The sequence below is a fragment of the Callithrix jacchus genome, chromosome 10 (assembly GCF_049354715.1).
Source record: "Callithrix jacchus isolate 240 chromosome 10, calJac240_pri, whole genome shotgun sequence".
Lineage (NCBI taxonomy): Eukaryota > Metazoa > Chordata > Mammalia > Primates > Cebidae > Callithrix > Callithrix jacchus.
The window spans coordinates 119,157,588-119,174,925 of NC_133511.1; the positions used below are offsets into that span (position 1 = coordinate 119,157,588).

At 44.4% G+C, this 17,338-nt stretch overlaps 1 long non-coding RNA gene across 1 annotated transcript; it reads right to left on the reverse strand.

Moving 5' to 3' along the window:
- Positions 1–1,156: 1,156 nt before the first annotated feature.
- LOC118145517 (uncharacterized) lies at positions 1,157–15,618 on the reverse strand. The gene is made up of 3 exons (XR_004730705.3): positions 15,404–15,618; positions 13,583–13,725; positions 1,157–2,182 (listed from the first exon to the last, which is right to left on the reverse strand). It is a non-coding gene; the product is annotated as an uncharacterized LOC118145517 (long non-coding RNA).
- Positions 15,619–17,338: the final 1,720 nt, after the last annotated feature.

Below are 17,338 nucleotides of genomic sequence, written 5' to 3' on the forward strand. Positions count from 1 at the left end.
CTGGGCATAGTGGCTCAAGCCACTATAATCCCAGCACTTTGGATGGCTGAGGTGGGCGGATCACCTGAGGTTGGGAGCTCGAGACCAGTCTGATCAACATAGAGAAACCCTGTCTCTACTAAAAATACAAAATTAGCCGGCATGGTGGTGCATACCTGTAATCCCATTTACTCAAGGGGCTGAGGCAGGAGAACCTAGGAGGCAGAGGTTGTGGTGAGCTGAGATTGTGCCATTGCACTCCAGCCTGGGCGAGAAGAGTGAAACTCTGTCTCAAATAAATAAATGATACAAAAGATTAGCTGGATGTGGTGGTGCACGCCTGTAGACCCAGCTATTCTGAAGGCTGAAGTGACAGGATCACTTGAGCTCGAAGGTGGAGGCTGCAGTGAGCCGTGATAGCAGCACTGCACTCCAGCCTGGGTGACAGAGTGAGACCTGATCTTAAATAAATAAATGAATAAATACAAATAAAGAAAGTTTTTTTTAAAAAAGAAATCTTTCTGTAACATTTGAAAATGTTGCTAATGAAGCTGCTGCCTCCATCGAAGCTCAACAAAAAGCTATTGATTCTTTGGCTAAGGTTGTACTAGACCATTGCATTGCTATAGATTATATACCAGTGGAGCGAGGTGTGTATATAACGGCAAATCCTGCTCGTTGTGTATACACAAATATTTCCCATGAAATAGAAACTCAGCTAGGAAAAATTAGAAAAGAACTCACTGGCTACAACAAGTTCCAAAGAAGAATCTGAATTTAATTTTCTTCATTACATTTCTATGCACTCATTTATTTGTTTGTTTATTTATGTATAGAGACCGAGTCTTGCTCTGTCACCCAGGCTGGAGTACAATGGTGTGATCTTGGCTCACTGCTATCTCCGCCTCCTGGATTCAAGTGATTCTCCTGCCTCAGCCGCCCAAGTAGCTGGGATTACAGGGGCATGCCACCACGCCCAGCTATTTTTTATATTTTTAGTAGAGATGGGGTTTCACCATGTTGGCCAGGTAGTCTCAAATTCCAAACCTCAGGTGATCTGCCCATCTTGGCCTCCCAAAGTGCAGGCATCACAGGTGTGTCACCCCACCCAGCCCTTCATTACATGTTTAGTTGGCTCCCTAAGGAAATTGGTTCTTTTTTTCATTCTGCATACAAATTTTCTTTTTATAATCCTTACATACATTACATTTCTACTATTCAAACTATTAATGCTATGTATGTCTCTCTCTTTCTCTCTCTTTTTTTTTTTTTTTTTTAAGACAGGGTTTCACCATACTCGTCAGGCTAGTCTCGAACTCCAGACCTCAGGTGATCCGCCCATCTCAGCCACCCAAAGTGCTTGGATTACAGGCATGAGCCACCACGCCCAGCTGGAAACTCTTTAAAATTATATTTTGTGCCTCTGATTTTCCTTTAGGTTGACAATCCTAGACAATCTTTCTTCTTATATCAACTTCCCTCTCTGCCTCATTCAGCCCACCTACAATTTTGTTTTTCATCTTTTCTGAGGAAATGAGATCTTTGGGTATAATTTCAAGTTCAGGAAAGATGGCAAGAAACCCTCTACATCCCAAGAAGTTATTGTTTGCTGTTTGCTTAGAGGCAGAAATACCCCAGGGCTCCTGGTTTTATCAGGTACATGCAGTGTCTAGGGAGCACTCTGAATGCCCCTACTAATTTCCAGCATGTTTTTTTTTTTTTTTGAGATGGAGTCTCGCTCTATCACCCAGGTTGGAGTGCAGTGGTGTGATCTCAGCTCACTGCAACCTCCACCTCCTGGACTCAAGTGGTTCTCCCACCTCGGCAGCCCGAGTAGCTAAGACTACAGGCATGCACCACCATGCCCGGCTAATTTTTGGTTTTTTTTGTTGTTGTTGTTTGAGACAGAGTCTCACTTTGTTGCCCAGGCTGGAGTGCTGTGGCACAATCTTGGCTTACTGCAACCACCGTCTCCCGGGTTCAAGTGTTTCTTCTGCCTCAGCCTCCCGAGTAGCTGGGATTACAGGCATGCACCACCACACCTGGTTAACTTTTTAATTTTTTTTAGTACAGATGGGGTTTCATCATATTGGCCAGGCTAGTCTCGAACTCCTGACCTTGTGATCCACTGCTTCAGCCTTCCAAAGTGCTGGGATTACAGGTGTGAGCCACCATGCCATGCCAAATTTCCAGCTTTTAAGAACTGTACAAAAAAAAAAAGAAGAACTGTGCTCAGAACTTATCCATAGTACTTTCCAATCCACATACATTTTTGGTTAAGATTTCTTTTGCAATTTGAATATTTTCTTCTCTTTTTTCCTCCCATCTCTCTTTCCCTCCTTCCTTTTTCTCTGCCTCCTCCTCTTCTTTTGACATGTTGGAGCTACAGTACAAACTGGAAAACATTGATTTATTTACGTCCTCAGCTTAATAGGGATCTCCAGCTGTATCTTCATTTCCCAAGGAAGAATCTCATGATCAAACCATTCATTGTGGCCATCTTAAGCATCTGTAAAATATAGCTTAGATGGTCAATGCTATAATAAAGAGACAGATTATGCAAGGCCCTAATTTGTCCTCAAACCAAAATTATGAGCACAATAACATCAATATCCAACCAAGGCTATTTCTGGCCTTGTCGTTTTTGATGAATGAGGAAGAAAGATCTGCTAGTATGATCAAATCCAAGCTTTTATTCAATACATAAATGTTGAATTTGACTAGCTCAATTTATGCATCCTTCTGATGGTACAACTAGGAAGGCCTGAAAAATTCATGTAAAAACCTACAGTGGTGGCTAAGAAGCTGAGCTATGGAGAGTTTCACAGGCTTACTAGTGTGCTCCGTGACAAAATGTAAAAAGGACCCCATTTTATATTTAGTATCAAAAACTTTACTAAATTATTTGAGCTTGGCAGTCCTCACACAGTGTTTCTTTCTTTCTTTTTTTTTTATTGAGAAGGAGTTTCGCTCTTGTTACCCAGGCTGGAGTGCAATGGCGTGATCTCGGCTCACATAAACTCTCCACTCAGCCCAACCGCATGCTTCTCACTGTCCTGTACTCTTGACTGTTCCAGATATAGGTAGTTGTTATTCTGAAGCTTATTCTTTTGCCTTATTTATTAATTATTATTATTATTATTTTGAGACGGAGTTTCGCTCGTTACCCAGGCTGGAGTGCAATGGCGCGATCTCGGCTTACCGCAACCTCCGCCTCCTGGGTTCAGGCAATTCTCCTGCCTCAGCCTCCTGAGTAGCTGGGATTACAGGCACGCGCCACCATGCCCAGCTAATTTTTTGTATTTTTAGTAGAGACGGGGTTTCACCGTGTTGACCAGGATGGTCTCGATCTCTTGACCTCGTGATCCACCGGCCTTGGCCTCCCAAAGTGCTGGGATTACAGGCTTGAGCCACCGCGCCCGGCCCTCACACAGTGTTTCTTTTTAAAAATTTTAATTTCATAGGGACAGTGTTCCACTGTGTCACCCAGGCTGCAGTTCCACAGTGTGATCATAGCTTACTGTAGCCTTGAAGTCCTGAGGCTCAAGAGAGCCTCCCACCTCAGACCGGGCACGGTGGCTCACACTTGTAATTCCAGCACTTTGGGAAGCCAAGGCGGGCAGGTCACCTGAGGTTGGGAGTTCAAGACCAGCCTGCTCAACATAGAGAAACCCCATCTCTACTAAAAATACAAAATTAGCTGGGTGTGGTGGCACATGCCTATAATTGCAGCTACTAGGGAGGCTGAGGCAGGAGAATCACTGAATCCGGGAGGCAGAGGTTGTAGTGAGCTGAGATCACACCATTGCACTCCAGCCTGGGCAACATGAGCAAAACTCCATTTCAAAAAAAAAAAACAAAAACAGAGCCTTCCACCTCAGCCTCCTGAGTAGCTCAGACTACAGGTGTGTGCCGCCATGACTGGCTAATTTTTAAATTACTTTTGTGGAGATAGGGTCTTGCTATTTTGCCTAGGCTGGTCTCGAACTCCCAAGTGATACCTCCATCTTTCCATCTTGTCCTGACAAAAGTCATGGGATTACTTTTTTTTTTTTAATGATATGGCCAGCACTTTTTTTTTTTTTTTTTAATGATATGGAGTTTTTTTTCTTGTTACCCAGGCTGGAGTTCAGTGGTGCAATCTCACCTCACTGCAGCCTCCATCTCCCAGGTTTGAGACTGCCCCCCACTTCAGATGATGATCAGAAGTAATGGGTCCCCAGAATCAAGAGTTCCCCTAAGCCCCCTTCATGTTCAATAATTTGCTATAACAGCTCAGGCATCTCAGGGAAACACTTTACTTATGTTTACTTACTTGTTTATTATAAGGGATACCGATGAATGGTGAGATGAAGAGGTACACAGGGCAAAGGTCTCTGGAAGGGTCCCAAATGCAGACATGTTTGTCCCTGTGGAGTTTGGGGTGTGTTGGCCTCATGGTTTGTGGATGCATTCACCAACCTGGAAGCTCTCCGAACCTCATCTCCATCATTCAGGGGTTGCTTTTTTTTGTTGTTTTTTGAGATAGAGTCTCGCTCTGTCTCCAGGCTGGAGTGCAGTGGCTGGATCCTGGCTCACTGCAACCTCCCACCTCCCCCAGGTTCAAGCAATTCTGCCTCAGTCTCCTGAGTAGCTGGGACTACAAACATACACCACCACACCCAGCTAATTTTGTATTTTTAGTAGAGAAATACAATGTAGTTTCACCACATTGGCCAGGATGGTCTCGATCTCTTGACCTCATGATTCTCGGCCTCCCAAAGTGCTAGAATTACAGGTGTGAGCCACCACACCCTGCCAGTATAGGGAGTTTATGGGAGCTTCATTACATAGACATGATTAATGAAAGCATTGGTCAGGAGCGATTCACTAAATCTCCAGCCCCTCTTTCTTCCCTGAAAGTCAGAGGGTGGAACCGAAAGCTCCAACCCTTTAATCATGCCTTGATCTTCCCGGTGATGATATGATTTGGTTGTGTCCCCACCCAGTGATGATGGTCACGTCGGGGTCACCACCTGAGACGCTGATCACCACCTGCGGGGGTCTGTCCTGCAAACCCTGACTTCACAACGGATGAATAAGAACACTCACAAATGGAGTACAGTGAATGAGTGGGCTAGGGAGGTCGTCGGCTGTTCTAAGAGGGCGATTGCAGCTACTTGACCCCCCACTAGCTTTTCCTCCTTGCATTTATTCAGTACAGTTTTAATAACAAAGGTTTTGAGTGAACACACTTGTGGATAATTAACATGGTTAAGAGAGTAGTTCTTAAGATTAAGAGTGGTTCTTAAGATTAAAGCTTAGGTACCTATTCCAGAGCAAACACCATTAAAGGGTAATTTCCCTGGTTGACCTTCCCCCTAGAAGGCCATCTTAGAGTAGAGACAAAGGAATGTGGGGTAAACGCGGGGGATAGACTTAACTGGGGAAACTTCTATTATCCCTAATCTTTACCCTATGACCTAATGCTCTAAGGTAAGAACCTAATGTTCTAAGGTAAGAACAAGTTAAGAACAAAAGACTATATGTTACAGCTTTCCCTAATACTTCCCTTAATATTTTGCCAACCACCCTGGGTAAATCCCAACACTATCCAAATTTCATCTTGATTTGTAGTTTCTATAATCCCCACATGTCATGGGAGGGACCTGGTAGAAGATAATTTAGTCGGGGGGGGTGGTTACCTTCGCACTGTTCTCGTGATAGTGAGTCCTCACAAGATCTGATGGGTTTTTTTGTTTTGTTTTGTTTTTGAGACGGAGTTTTGCTTTTGTTACCCAGGCTGGAGTGCAATGGCGCGATCTCGGCTCACCGCAACCTCCGCCTCCTGGGTTCAGGCAATTCTCCTGCCTCAGCCTCCTGAGTAGCTGGGATTACAGGCACACGCCACCATGCCCAGCTAATTTTGTATTTTTAGTAGAGAGGGGTTTCACCATGTTGACCAGGATGGTCTCCATCTCTTGACCTCGTGATCCACCCACCTCGGCCTCCCAAAATGCTGGGATTACAGGCTTGAGCCACCGCGCCCAGCTAGTTCTGACGGTTTTATTATTTTTTGTTTTTTTTGAGAGAAGGAAAGAAAAACAAGGAGTGAAGGAGAGGAAGAAAGAGGAAGAAAAAGAGGGAGAGAGAACGGAAATGTTGCTTTATTCTAAAAAAAAAATGGGTATAATAATGGCCAATCAATATTTCATTTAAACCTATGAGTAGGTGTGATGTGGCATTGACAAGAATGTATATTTTGTGTGTTTAAAGTGGAGAGCTCTATAAATATTTATTAAGTTTACTTGTTCCGGATCTGAGTTCGAATCCTGAATATGCTTATTAATTTTCTGTCTCATTGAGTCTAAGTCTCTATGTATCTGGGTGTTAGGATTGTTAGCTCTTCTTGTTGCATTGATCCTTTTACCACTATATCTTTGTTGCTTTATAATATATTTTATCAGATACGAGAATTGCAACTCCTGCTTTTTATCTACTTATTTCTTTTTGCTCTCCATTTGGTTGGCAAATCTTTCTCCATCCCTTTGTTTTGAGTTTTTGTGTATCCTTGCATGTGAAATGGGTCTGGATGTAGCATACCATTGGGTTTTGGCTGTATCTTTTGATTGGGGGATTTAGTCGATTTAATTTTAGGATTACTGCCATTTGATGTTAACTGGCTGTTTTATCCATTCGTTGATGTAAATTCTTCTTTATGTTGGTGCTCTTTACTTTTTGGTATATTTTTAGAAAGGCTAATACTGATTGTTTCTTTCTGTGTGTAATGCTTCTTTCAGAAGCTCTTGTAAAGCAGGCCTGGTGGTAATAAAATCTCTGAGTACTTGCTTGTTCATAAAAGATTTTATTTTTCCTTCAGTTGTGAAGCTTAGTTTGGCTGGATATGAAATTCTGGGCTGAAGGTTCTGTTCTTTAAGGATGTTGAATATCGGCCCCCACTCTCTTCTGGCTTGTAGAGTTTCTGCTGAGAGATCTGCTGTAAGTCTGATAGGCTTGCCTTTGCGGGTAACCTGACCTTTCTCTCTGGCTGCCCTTAGTATTTTCTCCTTTGTTTCAACCCTGGTGAATCTAACAATTATGTGCCTTGGGGTTGCTCTTCTTGAGGAATATCTTTGTGGTGTTCTCTGTATTACCTGGGGTTGAATATTGTCCTGCTTTGCTAGGTTAGGAAAATTTTCCTGAATAATACCCTGAAGAATATTTCCAGCTTGGATTCATTCTCTCCGTCGCATTCAGGTACACCTATCAAATGTAAATTTGGTCTTTTCACATAGTCCCACATTTCTTGGAGACTTTGCTCATTCCTTTTTATCCTTTTTTCTCTAATCTTGTCTTCTCGTTTTATTTCATTAAGTTGGACTTCGACCTCTGATATCCTTTCTTCTGCTTGATCAATTCGAGTGTTTAAACCTGTGCATACTTCTCAGCATTCCCGTATAGTATTCTTCAGTTCCATTAATTCACTCATACTCCTCTCTAAGTTGTCTATTCTCATTAGGATTTCATCAAACCTTTTTTCAAAGTTCTTAGTTTCTTTACATTGGGCTACAACATGTTCTTTTAACTCACAGAAGTTTCTTATTATCCATCTTCTGAAGCCTGATTCTGTTAATGGGATGCACTCGTTCTCCATCAAGCCTTGTTCCCTTGTTGATGAGGAACTGTGATCCTCTTTAGAGGGAGAGGCATTCTGATTTTGAGTATTCTCAGCCTTTTTACGCTGGTTTCGTCCCATCATTGTAAATTTATCCACCTGTCGTCTTTGTGATTACCAACTTTCAAATTAGGTCTCTGAGTGGACGTCCAAGTTGTTAATTCCCAGGGCTGAAATATGAGCAACCCACTGTGCTGGCCAAAACAGCAGCGTTAAGACTGATGGTGCTTTTCTGCCCGGGAATCTCCAGTCTGGCTTCCTTCTTGAGTCCGTAATAGGTGACTCTGCCTTCCCGGAGCTCCAAACATCAGTCAGAAGGGGAACCAGTCCCGTTTACTCTACACCAAGAGCTGCCGCTCCGAGATGCTGGCAAAACCGCTGCGCTGGCCACAAGAGTCACGCTGGCGACCCGTGGGGCTCCTCCACTGGGAATCTTCTGCTCCGTGAGTGACAAAAATTTGTCTGAAAGTGTGGTGTCCTCTCGTTCTCTGCGCTTTCTCTGGGAGCTGCAATCCTGAGATGTTAGCGATCAGCCATCTTGGATCGTTCTCATTCTGATGGTTTTATAAGGGGCTTCCCACCCAGCCCCTCGCTCTTGTTCTTCTCCTTCCTGCTGCCATGTGAAGAAGGACTTGTTTGCTTCCCCTTCAGCCCTGACTATAAGTTTCATGAGGCCTCCCCAGCCTTGTGAAACTGTGAGTCAATTAAACTTCTTTCCTTTAGGCTGGGCACAGAGGCCAAGGCAGATGGATCACTTTAAGTCAGGAGTTCAAAACCTGCCTGGCCAACATGGTGAAACCCTGTCTCTACTAAAAATACAAAAAAAAAATTAGCTTAGCTGGGTATGGTGTTAGGTGCCTGTAATCCAGGCTACTTGGGAGGCTGAGGCAGGAGAATTGCTTGAACCCAGGAGGCAGAGGTTGCAGTGATCCAAGATCGCACCATTGTGCTCCAGCCTGGGCGATTGAGAGAGACTCTGTCTCAAAAAAAGATAAAAACCTTTTCCTTTATATAAATTACCCAGTCTCAGGTATTTCTTTATAGCAGCATGGGAATAGACTAATACCGGTGACTACTCATATACGGCAAATGCGGGCAAGGGCACTCTGCGCTATTGGGACTCCGAGGTGAGGGTGTGATGGGAGTTTGGCAGGACTTGTTTCCCAAGACACAGGTTACAAAGACCCCACTGATGAAACAGGATGTGGCAAAGGAGCCAGCCAAAACCCACCAGAACCAAGGTGGTGATGAAAGCAGACTGGTCCTCTCACTGCCCATTATACACTAATCATAATCTGTAATTTGTCCATGTAAAGGGAACTCCCCCCAGTGCCATGACAGGTTACAAACAGCATGGCAACATCCGGAAGTTACCCTATATGGTATAAAAAGGGGAGGAACTCTTGGTTCTAGAAATTCCCTGACCTTTTCCTGGAAAATTTATGAATAAGCCCCCCTTGTTTAGCATATGAGCAACAAACAAACATAAAAATAGCCAACGAGCAGGTCTCACGGCTGCTCTTCCATGGCATAGCCACTCTTTTATTCCTTTACTTCTTGAAGAAACTTGCTTTCACTTTACTCTGTTAACTCTTGGATTCCTTCCTGTGGGAAGCCAAGAACTCACGTGGCCTCCTGGGCTGAACCCCGATTTGGAGATGGGCTTCAGTCCAGGAGTTCGCGTCCAGCCTAAGCACATAGTGAGACCCCCATCTCTATTTTTTCTCAGACTGTGTAAGAGACAGATGAAGCAAAGTGCATAAATGGCTGTGAGGAGCATGTGGTTTGTCAAAGCTGGAACTTTGTTTACAGAGAAGTTCCAGCATTATCTGTGTGGGTGTTGCTAACAATCATAGGGTGTTCTTTAAAACTGCAGACTGGGATTCGACAATTTGCCAAAAAGCCACTGACTAGATGAAAGCAAGAATTCTGATTTCTCAATTTATCTTCAGGTTTATTACACCGCCCCCTGTGCCCTTCTCTGCATTTGCTGTATGTGAGTATGAGGAGTCCACACGATGGCAGTCTACACCAGTGGTCTAGGTTTTCCCTTACATCTCACTAGTCAAGCATGTTTGTATTCACAGAAGGAAACTTCCCCCCATTTTTGTTTTCCTGTTTTACTTTTAGTACATTTTAGGCCGTAAGAGTGTTTAATTTGTGTGTGTGTGAGATGGAGTCTTGCTCCATCACCCAGGCTGGAATACGGTGGCATGATCTCGACTCACTGCCACCTCCTGATCCCGATTCAAGCAATTCTCCTGCCTCAGTCTCCCCCGAAGCTGGGATTACAGGCACGCACCACCACGCATGGCTGATTATTATTTTTTTTGTATTTTTAGTAGAGACGGGGTTTCACCATGTTGGCCAGGCTGGTCTTGAAACTCCTGACCTCAGGTGATCTGCCCACCTTGGCTTCTAGAAGTGCTGGGATTACAGCCATGAGCAACCACGCCTTGTCAAGAGCGTTTTATCACACAGAAACAGAAACTGCAAATCTCAGGAGGTTCTTTGGAAGTGCAGCTCTAAAGACATACTTTTTGACCCCCGCTGTTTTCTTTTGACCAGCTTGGTTATGTGATCTGCCTTCATCATCTCTTGAAGCATTCTTTTGTGTAGGAACTGTTATAGCATTGATTGGCTTAAAGCAGATGTTCTTAAGGCTGATCTGTAGGCTGAATCCAGTGGGTGACAAGGATTTTACTGATTTGTACAAAGTAAGAAAAATAAGAACAATGCAATGAGTTTTTCATAAAGTAATTTCTTTTCTTTTCTTTTCTTTTTTTTTGAGATGGAGTTTCACTCTTGTCACCCAGGCTGAAGTGCAGTAGTATGATCTCAGCTCACTGCAACCTCCACCTCCCGGGTTCAAGTGTTTCTCCTGCTTCAGTCTCCTGAGTAGCTGGGATTATAGATGCCTGCCACCAACCTGCCTAATTTTTGTATTTTTAGTAGAGATGGGGATTCACCATGTTGGCCAGGCTGGTCTTGAACTCCTGACCTCAGGTGATCCATCCGGCTCAGCCTCCCAAAGTGCTGGGATTACAGGCATGAGCCACTGCCCCTGGCCTCATAATTTATTTTGTCACTTTAATGTATTCTGAGATTATATGCCCTCTTCTTTTGGAGTTTAAATGTCTTTTATAATAGTAGGATAATAAGGGATAGATGTTTAAGATAACCATACATATTTACTTAATAAAATCAACTCAGTGCCTAAAGTTAATGCCTAAATATTTTTGCAAATTTTGCTGCTCTGTGAAATCCAAAAGTCTAGACAACTACCATTTTAATGAATGCAACTTGAGATTTAATGTGATATAATGGATTTAACAAGATTTAATTAAATTCCATTCTGATGAGACAGGTTTTAGATAATCCAGCTCTACATATTCAGAAAAGTCAATCTACCAGCCAAGTTAATGCTTAGATCCACCACAGGGAAGCAGAAATCACTGTCCGAATAATGATCAGAGAGCCAGACTCTTAGACCTAAAGGAACTTCAGAGCCCACCTCTCATTATATAGCGGAGAAAATGGACTTGATGGTTTGTATTCCTGGTCGTGCCATTAAGTTGCTATTGCCTTGAGCTCCTGACCTCAGGTGATCTGCCCACCTTGGCCTCTCAAAGTGCCGGGATTACAGGCATGAGCACCCATGCCTCGTCAATAGCGTTTTATCACACAGAAATAGAAGCTACTCACCACAACTGCAAAGGGCCCTTCAGGTCTGAACTTCTGAAACTTAACAAATAACATTGTTAAACATAAAAAAAGAAAATAAATAAAAAGAAAAAAAGGCCAGGCGTGGTGGCTTATGCCTGTAATCCCAGCACTTTGGGAGGCCAAAGCTGGGGGACTACTTGAGGTCAGGAGTTCGAGACCAGCCTGGTCAATACGGTGAAACCCTGTCTCTAAATACACACACACACACACACACACACACACACACATTTTTTTTTAAGAGAGAGAGAAAAAAAACAAGTAACATTGTGTTTGTTTGTTTGCTTGAGACAGAGTTTCCATCTTGTTGCCCAGGTTGGAGTGCAATGTCATGATCTGGGCTCACTGCAACCTCTGCCTCCCAGGTTCAAGCCATTCTCCTGCCTCAGCCTCCTGAGTAGCTGAGATTACAGGCATGTGCCACCACGCCCAGCTAATTTTGTATTTTTAGTAGAGATGGAGTTTCTTCATGTTGGTCAGGCTGGTCTCGAACTCCTGACCTCAGGTAATCTGTCCACCTCGGCCTCCCAAAGTGCTGGGATTATAGGGATGAGCCACCACGCCCAGCCAACAAGTAATATATTAAGAAAAAGAAATGGAGCCGGGGGTGGTGACTCATGCCTGTAATCCCAACATTTTGGGAGGCCAAGGCAGGGGGATCGCCGGAGGTCAAGAGTTCCAGACCAGCCTGATCAACATGGTGAAACTCTGTCTCTATACAAAAGGTAGTCAGGTGTGGTGGCACGTGCCTGTAATTCTAGCTACTCAGGAGGCTGAGGCAGGAGAATCACTTGAACTCAGAAGGTGGAGGTTGCAGTGAGCCGAAAGTTGTTCCATTGCACTCCAGCCTGGGCGACAAGAGTGAAACTCCATCGCAAAAAGAAAAGAAAAAAATCCACCACCACCAACAAAACACCGGAAGTTATGACACGGAACACATTCTCCCTCATGGCTCTCAGAAGGGACTGACCCTACCAACAGTGATCTCAGATTTCTGACCTCCAAAACCATGAGACTACACATTTATGTGGTCTAAGCTGCTCCATCTGTGACACTATTACAGCAGTCCTAGCAAATGAACACCGATTTTTGCAAGGATTTATCCTTCAAACACCTTTTAGTGGTTACTTTGATTTTACTGAACCAAATGAAGTGGACTTCCCCAAAGCAGCCAACGACTGGAAAACTTCAAATTGTAAGGATGTGTGAACTTTGAATCTGCAGTCCAGTGATATCCTGAGCAGCAATTCCTTACACAATGTCTTTGCTAGCCAGGGTAGAAAAGAGTGCTGTGCCCTTATAAAGAAAGGACAAAGAAACAGAGAAAGTTGGATGGCCCACAGCCAGACAGGCTATTATATTGTAATAGAAGTTAAACTTAGAATGCAACGAAGAATTAGCATTCTCGACTACCTTCAGTACTTGGAGCTAGAGAGAGGTGCTTCTAATGAAGCTGGTGATGAGAAAAATGGAAAACGAGATTGTCACCTGGCGCTCGACTCTGAGATCACTTATAAGGGATCAGAGCAGAGACACGCAAGGTCACCGGAGCTAAGCAAAAGGGAAATCAGAGAGGCAAATGTTGGCATTTCCTATCCAAGCGCTGTGTAAGGAAGAATGAGTTTCAGGCACCAAACCTGAGGTATGTCCTGTTCCAAAGTTTTCTTTTTAGGTAGAGATAGATGCAGGGAGTTATGGCTGTAGGACTTCATGTATTTCTGATCCCATCAGCAAGACTCTCCCTGATGTAAGTTGAATGTACCAAGCTGTCATAGTTTGATGCCATTAGCCATGTCTCAAATTGGCCTTCTTCCTTCATGAGCACATGGTGTTCTCCTGGTGTGCCTTACTAGGTCCTGTGGCTGTGTATGAGGCATCCTTCATAGTTCAATGCCATTAATCATTCCTCTAATTGTATTCCTCTAAACTATTGGCAACCCCATGCTAACTCCGTAAGCACTGACGACCTTCAGATTATGCAAGGCTTCCACTGGGCCTTAGAGACAGAATACATTGGATTGCCCCTTGTATTAGTAGCTTGCTGGCTACTAATGACAGTAATTCCTAATACTAAACTCTCAATAAAAGCCTCTGGCTAGGTGCAGTGGTTCACACCTAAAACCCCAGCACTTTGTAGGCTGAGGCAGGATTACTTGAGGCCAGGAGTTTGAGACCAGCCTGGTCAATATAGCAAGATCACATATCTATAAAAAAGTAAAAAATTACCTGGGTGTGACAGAATATGCCTGTAGTTCCAGCTACTTGGGAGGCTGAGGCAGAGGACTGCTTGAGCTCCAGAGGTTGAGGCTGCAGTGAGCTATTATCACACCATTGGACTTCAGCCTGGGCACGAGATTGAGACCCTGTCTCTGGAGAGAAAAAAGAAAAAGGCTGATATGATTTCCCTCATGTGCCCTGCTATGGAAGAGACTGAACAATCATGTGCGCACAAACATTCTAGTCTGATGAAATCTTATTCTTCACTGCAAGCTGATAAAAGTCACTCTTTTATTAAGCTTCCTTCTGCACTGTTTTTTTTTTTTTTTTCTTTTTGAGACGGAGTTTCACTTTCGTTGCCCAGGCTGGAGTGTAATGGCGCAACCTTGGTTCACCGCAACTGCCACCTCCCAGGTTCAAGTGATTCTCCTGCCTCAGTCTCCTGAGTAGCTGGGACTACAGGCATGTGCCACGATGCCCAGCTAATTTTGTATTTTTAGTAGAGATGGGGTTTCTCCATGTTGGTCAGGCTGGTCTCAAACACCCAACTTCAGGTGATCCGCCTGTCTTGGCCTCCCAAAGTGCTGGGATTACAGGCGTGAGTCACTGCACCCGGCCCCTTCTGCACATTATTTGATGAGCATAAATGAGCCTCTCAGCCATCATCATCATTATAGGGCAACAACTAACAAGAGGGAGGCTTTGAGATTTCAACACACAGGGCCCCAATGAAACATGGCACGGGTGACCTCTGCTATCATTTATGATGGAGGAACTGGTACAGAATTAGCCTTTCCACCATAAACAACAATACAACTGGACAAAAAATGTAAGGCAGCTCTTCCAGGCACTGGACCACAGGAAGAGAAAGACTAATTCTGGAAAGAAGGAAAACACCTGGGGTTCGAGACCAGCTTGGCCAACGTGGGGAAACCCCGCCTCTACTAAAAATACAAAAATTAGCCGGGCGTGGTGGCAGGTACCTGTAATCCTAGCTACCCAGGAGGCTGAGGCAGAAGAATTGCTTGAACTTGGGAGGAGAAGGTTGTAGTGACACAAGATCATGCCACTGCATTCCAGCCTGGGTGACAAGAGGGACACTCTGTTTCAAAAAAAAAATGTCCTGTGGATCTGAGGAGGCAAAAGATGCGAGACACAAGAGCAGACTGTAGGCCACATTATTATATGTATTATTATTTTATTTTATTTTGAGACAGAGTCTTGCTCTGTCGCCTAGGCTGGAGTGCAGTGGCACCATCTTGTCTCACTGCAACCTTCGCCTCTCGGGTTCAAGAGATTCTCCTGCCTTAGCCACCTGAGTAGCTGGGACTACAGGCGCGCCACCATGGCCGGCTAACTTTTGTATTTTTAGTAGAGTCCGGGTTTCGCTAAGTTGGCCAGGTTGGTCTCGAACCCCTGATCTCAGGTGATCCGCCTACCTAGGCCTCCCAAAGTGCTAGGATTACAGGCGTGAGCCACTGCGCCCGGCCATATTACTTTAAAAAGCAAACTAAACTACAATGCTTAGGGATGCTGCTTGTGGTAAAGCAATAATATGATTACCATATTTTTTATTTAGGGCGGTTACTCTGGAGGAGGCGGGTATCAGGAGGGCGCAGGAGGCCTCTGGGAGGCTAGCGAAGCTTTATTACTTGACCGGGGAGGTGGTTTTCCAGAAATGTTTTTGATAAATTAGCTGCTTTACTGTTCTGTGCACTTTTAAAAGATGTGTTCTATATTTCGCAATACAAATGGATTTTTTTTTTTTTAATATAAAAAGAAAACGACATTTGGGACAAGCCGGGGTGTCCAAGAGAAGGCAGGACCCACCTCCAGGCCTATCACGATCTGCAGCCCGACCCCCTCCTCAGGCCAGGTGAGCGTCCTCGCCGGTCACTGGACTCCCAGAGCGACGGCTTCAGCCCCCAGAGTCTACGAGGGTGGGCACAAATCCCTTGGGCACACATAGCCGGGGATGGGCACCTCCCAGCTCAGCACCCCTTCTTCCCGCACTCGGCCGGCAATCTCGGCGCCTTGGACCGTTTGCGCCTGCGCGGACGTGCCCGCGGAGACTCGGCTGCGCAGGCGCCCTCTGCCCGGAGGGGCTCGAACAGTCCCGGAGCAAAGGGAGATGCTGGCTCTGGGGTTGTGACTGCTGTCACGTGTTCCTTGGACTGCTTTGCAGGTTCCTAAAGGGTCAACTATGTTCAGTTCTAGAAATGTTCCTTTTTTTTTTCTTTAGAAGTGTTCCGCTCTTACCCAGGCTGGAGTGCGGTGGCTTGATCTGGGCTCACCGCAGCCTCCTCCTCCCGGGTTCAAGCGATTTTCCTGCCTTAGCCTCCCAAGTAGCTGGAATTACAGGCGTGCCAACACCCATGGCTAATTTTTGTATTTTTGGTAGAGATGGGGTTTTGCCATGTTGGCCAGTTGGTCTCGAACTTCTGGCCTCAATCGATTCAAACGCCTCTGCCTCCCAAAGTGCTGGGATTACAGGTGTGAACCACTGTGCCCAACCAGTTCTAGAAATTTTCTGGTGCTGGGATTAGCAGATCACTGTAAAGGGTCAGATAGTAACTATTTTAGACTTTGGGCCAAGAGGCAAAATCTAGGACATCTAAATAGGTCTTAGGTAACAAGAGAAAAATAAATTGCCACAATTTTTTAAATTGGTGAAATTAAAATTATTATAATAGAGTACATGTATTTTTAGTACAGGCCTACTAATGAGAAGTATGGAATTCTTTTTGGGGAGTGGGGTATGGAGGATAATATTTTCCTTAATAGTCGCTCACAGTTAGTGTTTCCTAGAACTAACACACATATTGATTGCAATGTTCATCTGTTAATACAGATTTGCTGTGAGATTTTTACCCACTTCATTTTTTTTTAAAAAGACAGAGTCTTGCTCTGTCGTACAGGCTGGAGGGCAGTGGTGCAATCTTGGTTCACTGCAGCCTCCATCTCCTGGGTTCAAGTGATTCTCCTGCCTCAGCCTCCTGAGTAGCTGGGATTACAGGCACGTACCACCACACTTGGCTAATTTTTGTATTTTTAGTAGAGATGGGGTTTCACGATGGTCTTGATCTCATGACTTCATGATCTGCCTGCCTTGGGATTACAATCATGAGCCACCATGCCTGGTCTACCCCACTTCATTTTTGAAATGTCCTTTATTGCCAAAACCTGGTATCAGGCCACTAGCACATGACTTCAATTGGTCATATTCATTGCCAGGATGGGAGGAAGGCATTTATACAATTCTATTTGATTCTTGTCTTGATAGTTGCCTTTTTGCAGGTCATTATATTGCAGATTAATCACTGCCAATAGAAGCTTAGGTGGAAGTGAGGTAGGAGGTGGAACTCCAGAGGTGGGGCTTGGATGCCAGACCTAATTGAGGACTAGTTAAAACAGGGATGGAGCAAAAGCACCACCCCATAAGGCACATCCACCAGGAAAGGACACGAACAGACACTTCTCAGAAGACGTACATGTGGCCGAGAGTCATGAAAAAAACCTCAACATCACTGATCATTAGTGAAATGCAAATCAAAACCACAATGAGCCATTCTCACACCAGTTAGACTGACTACTAGTAAAAAGTGATAAAATAGCAGATATTGGTGGGGTTGTGGAGAAAAAGTAATGTTTTTACACTGTTGGTGGGAGTGTAAATTAGTTCAACCATTGTGAAAGACAGCGTGGGTGTGGAAATTCCTCAAAGACCTAGAGACAGAAATACCATTTAACCCAGCAATCCCATTA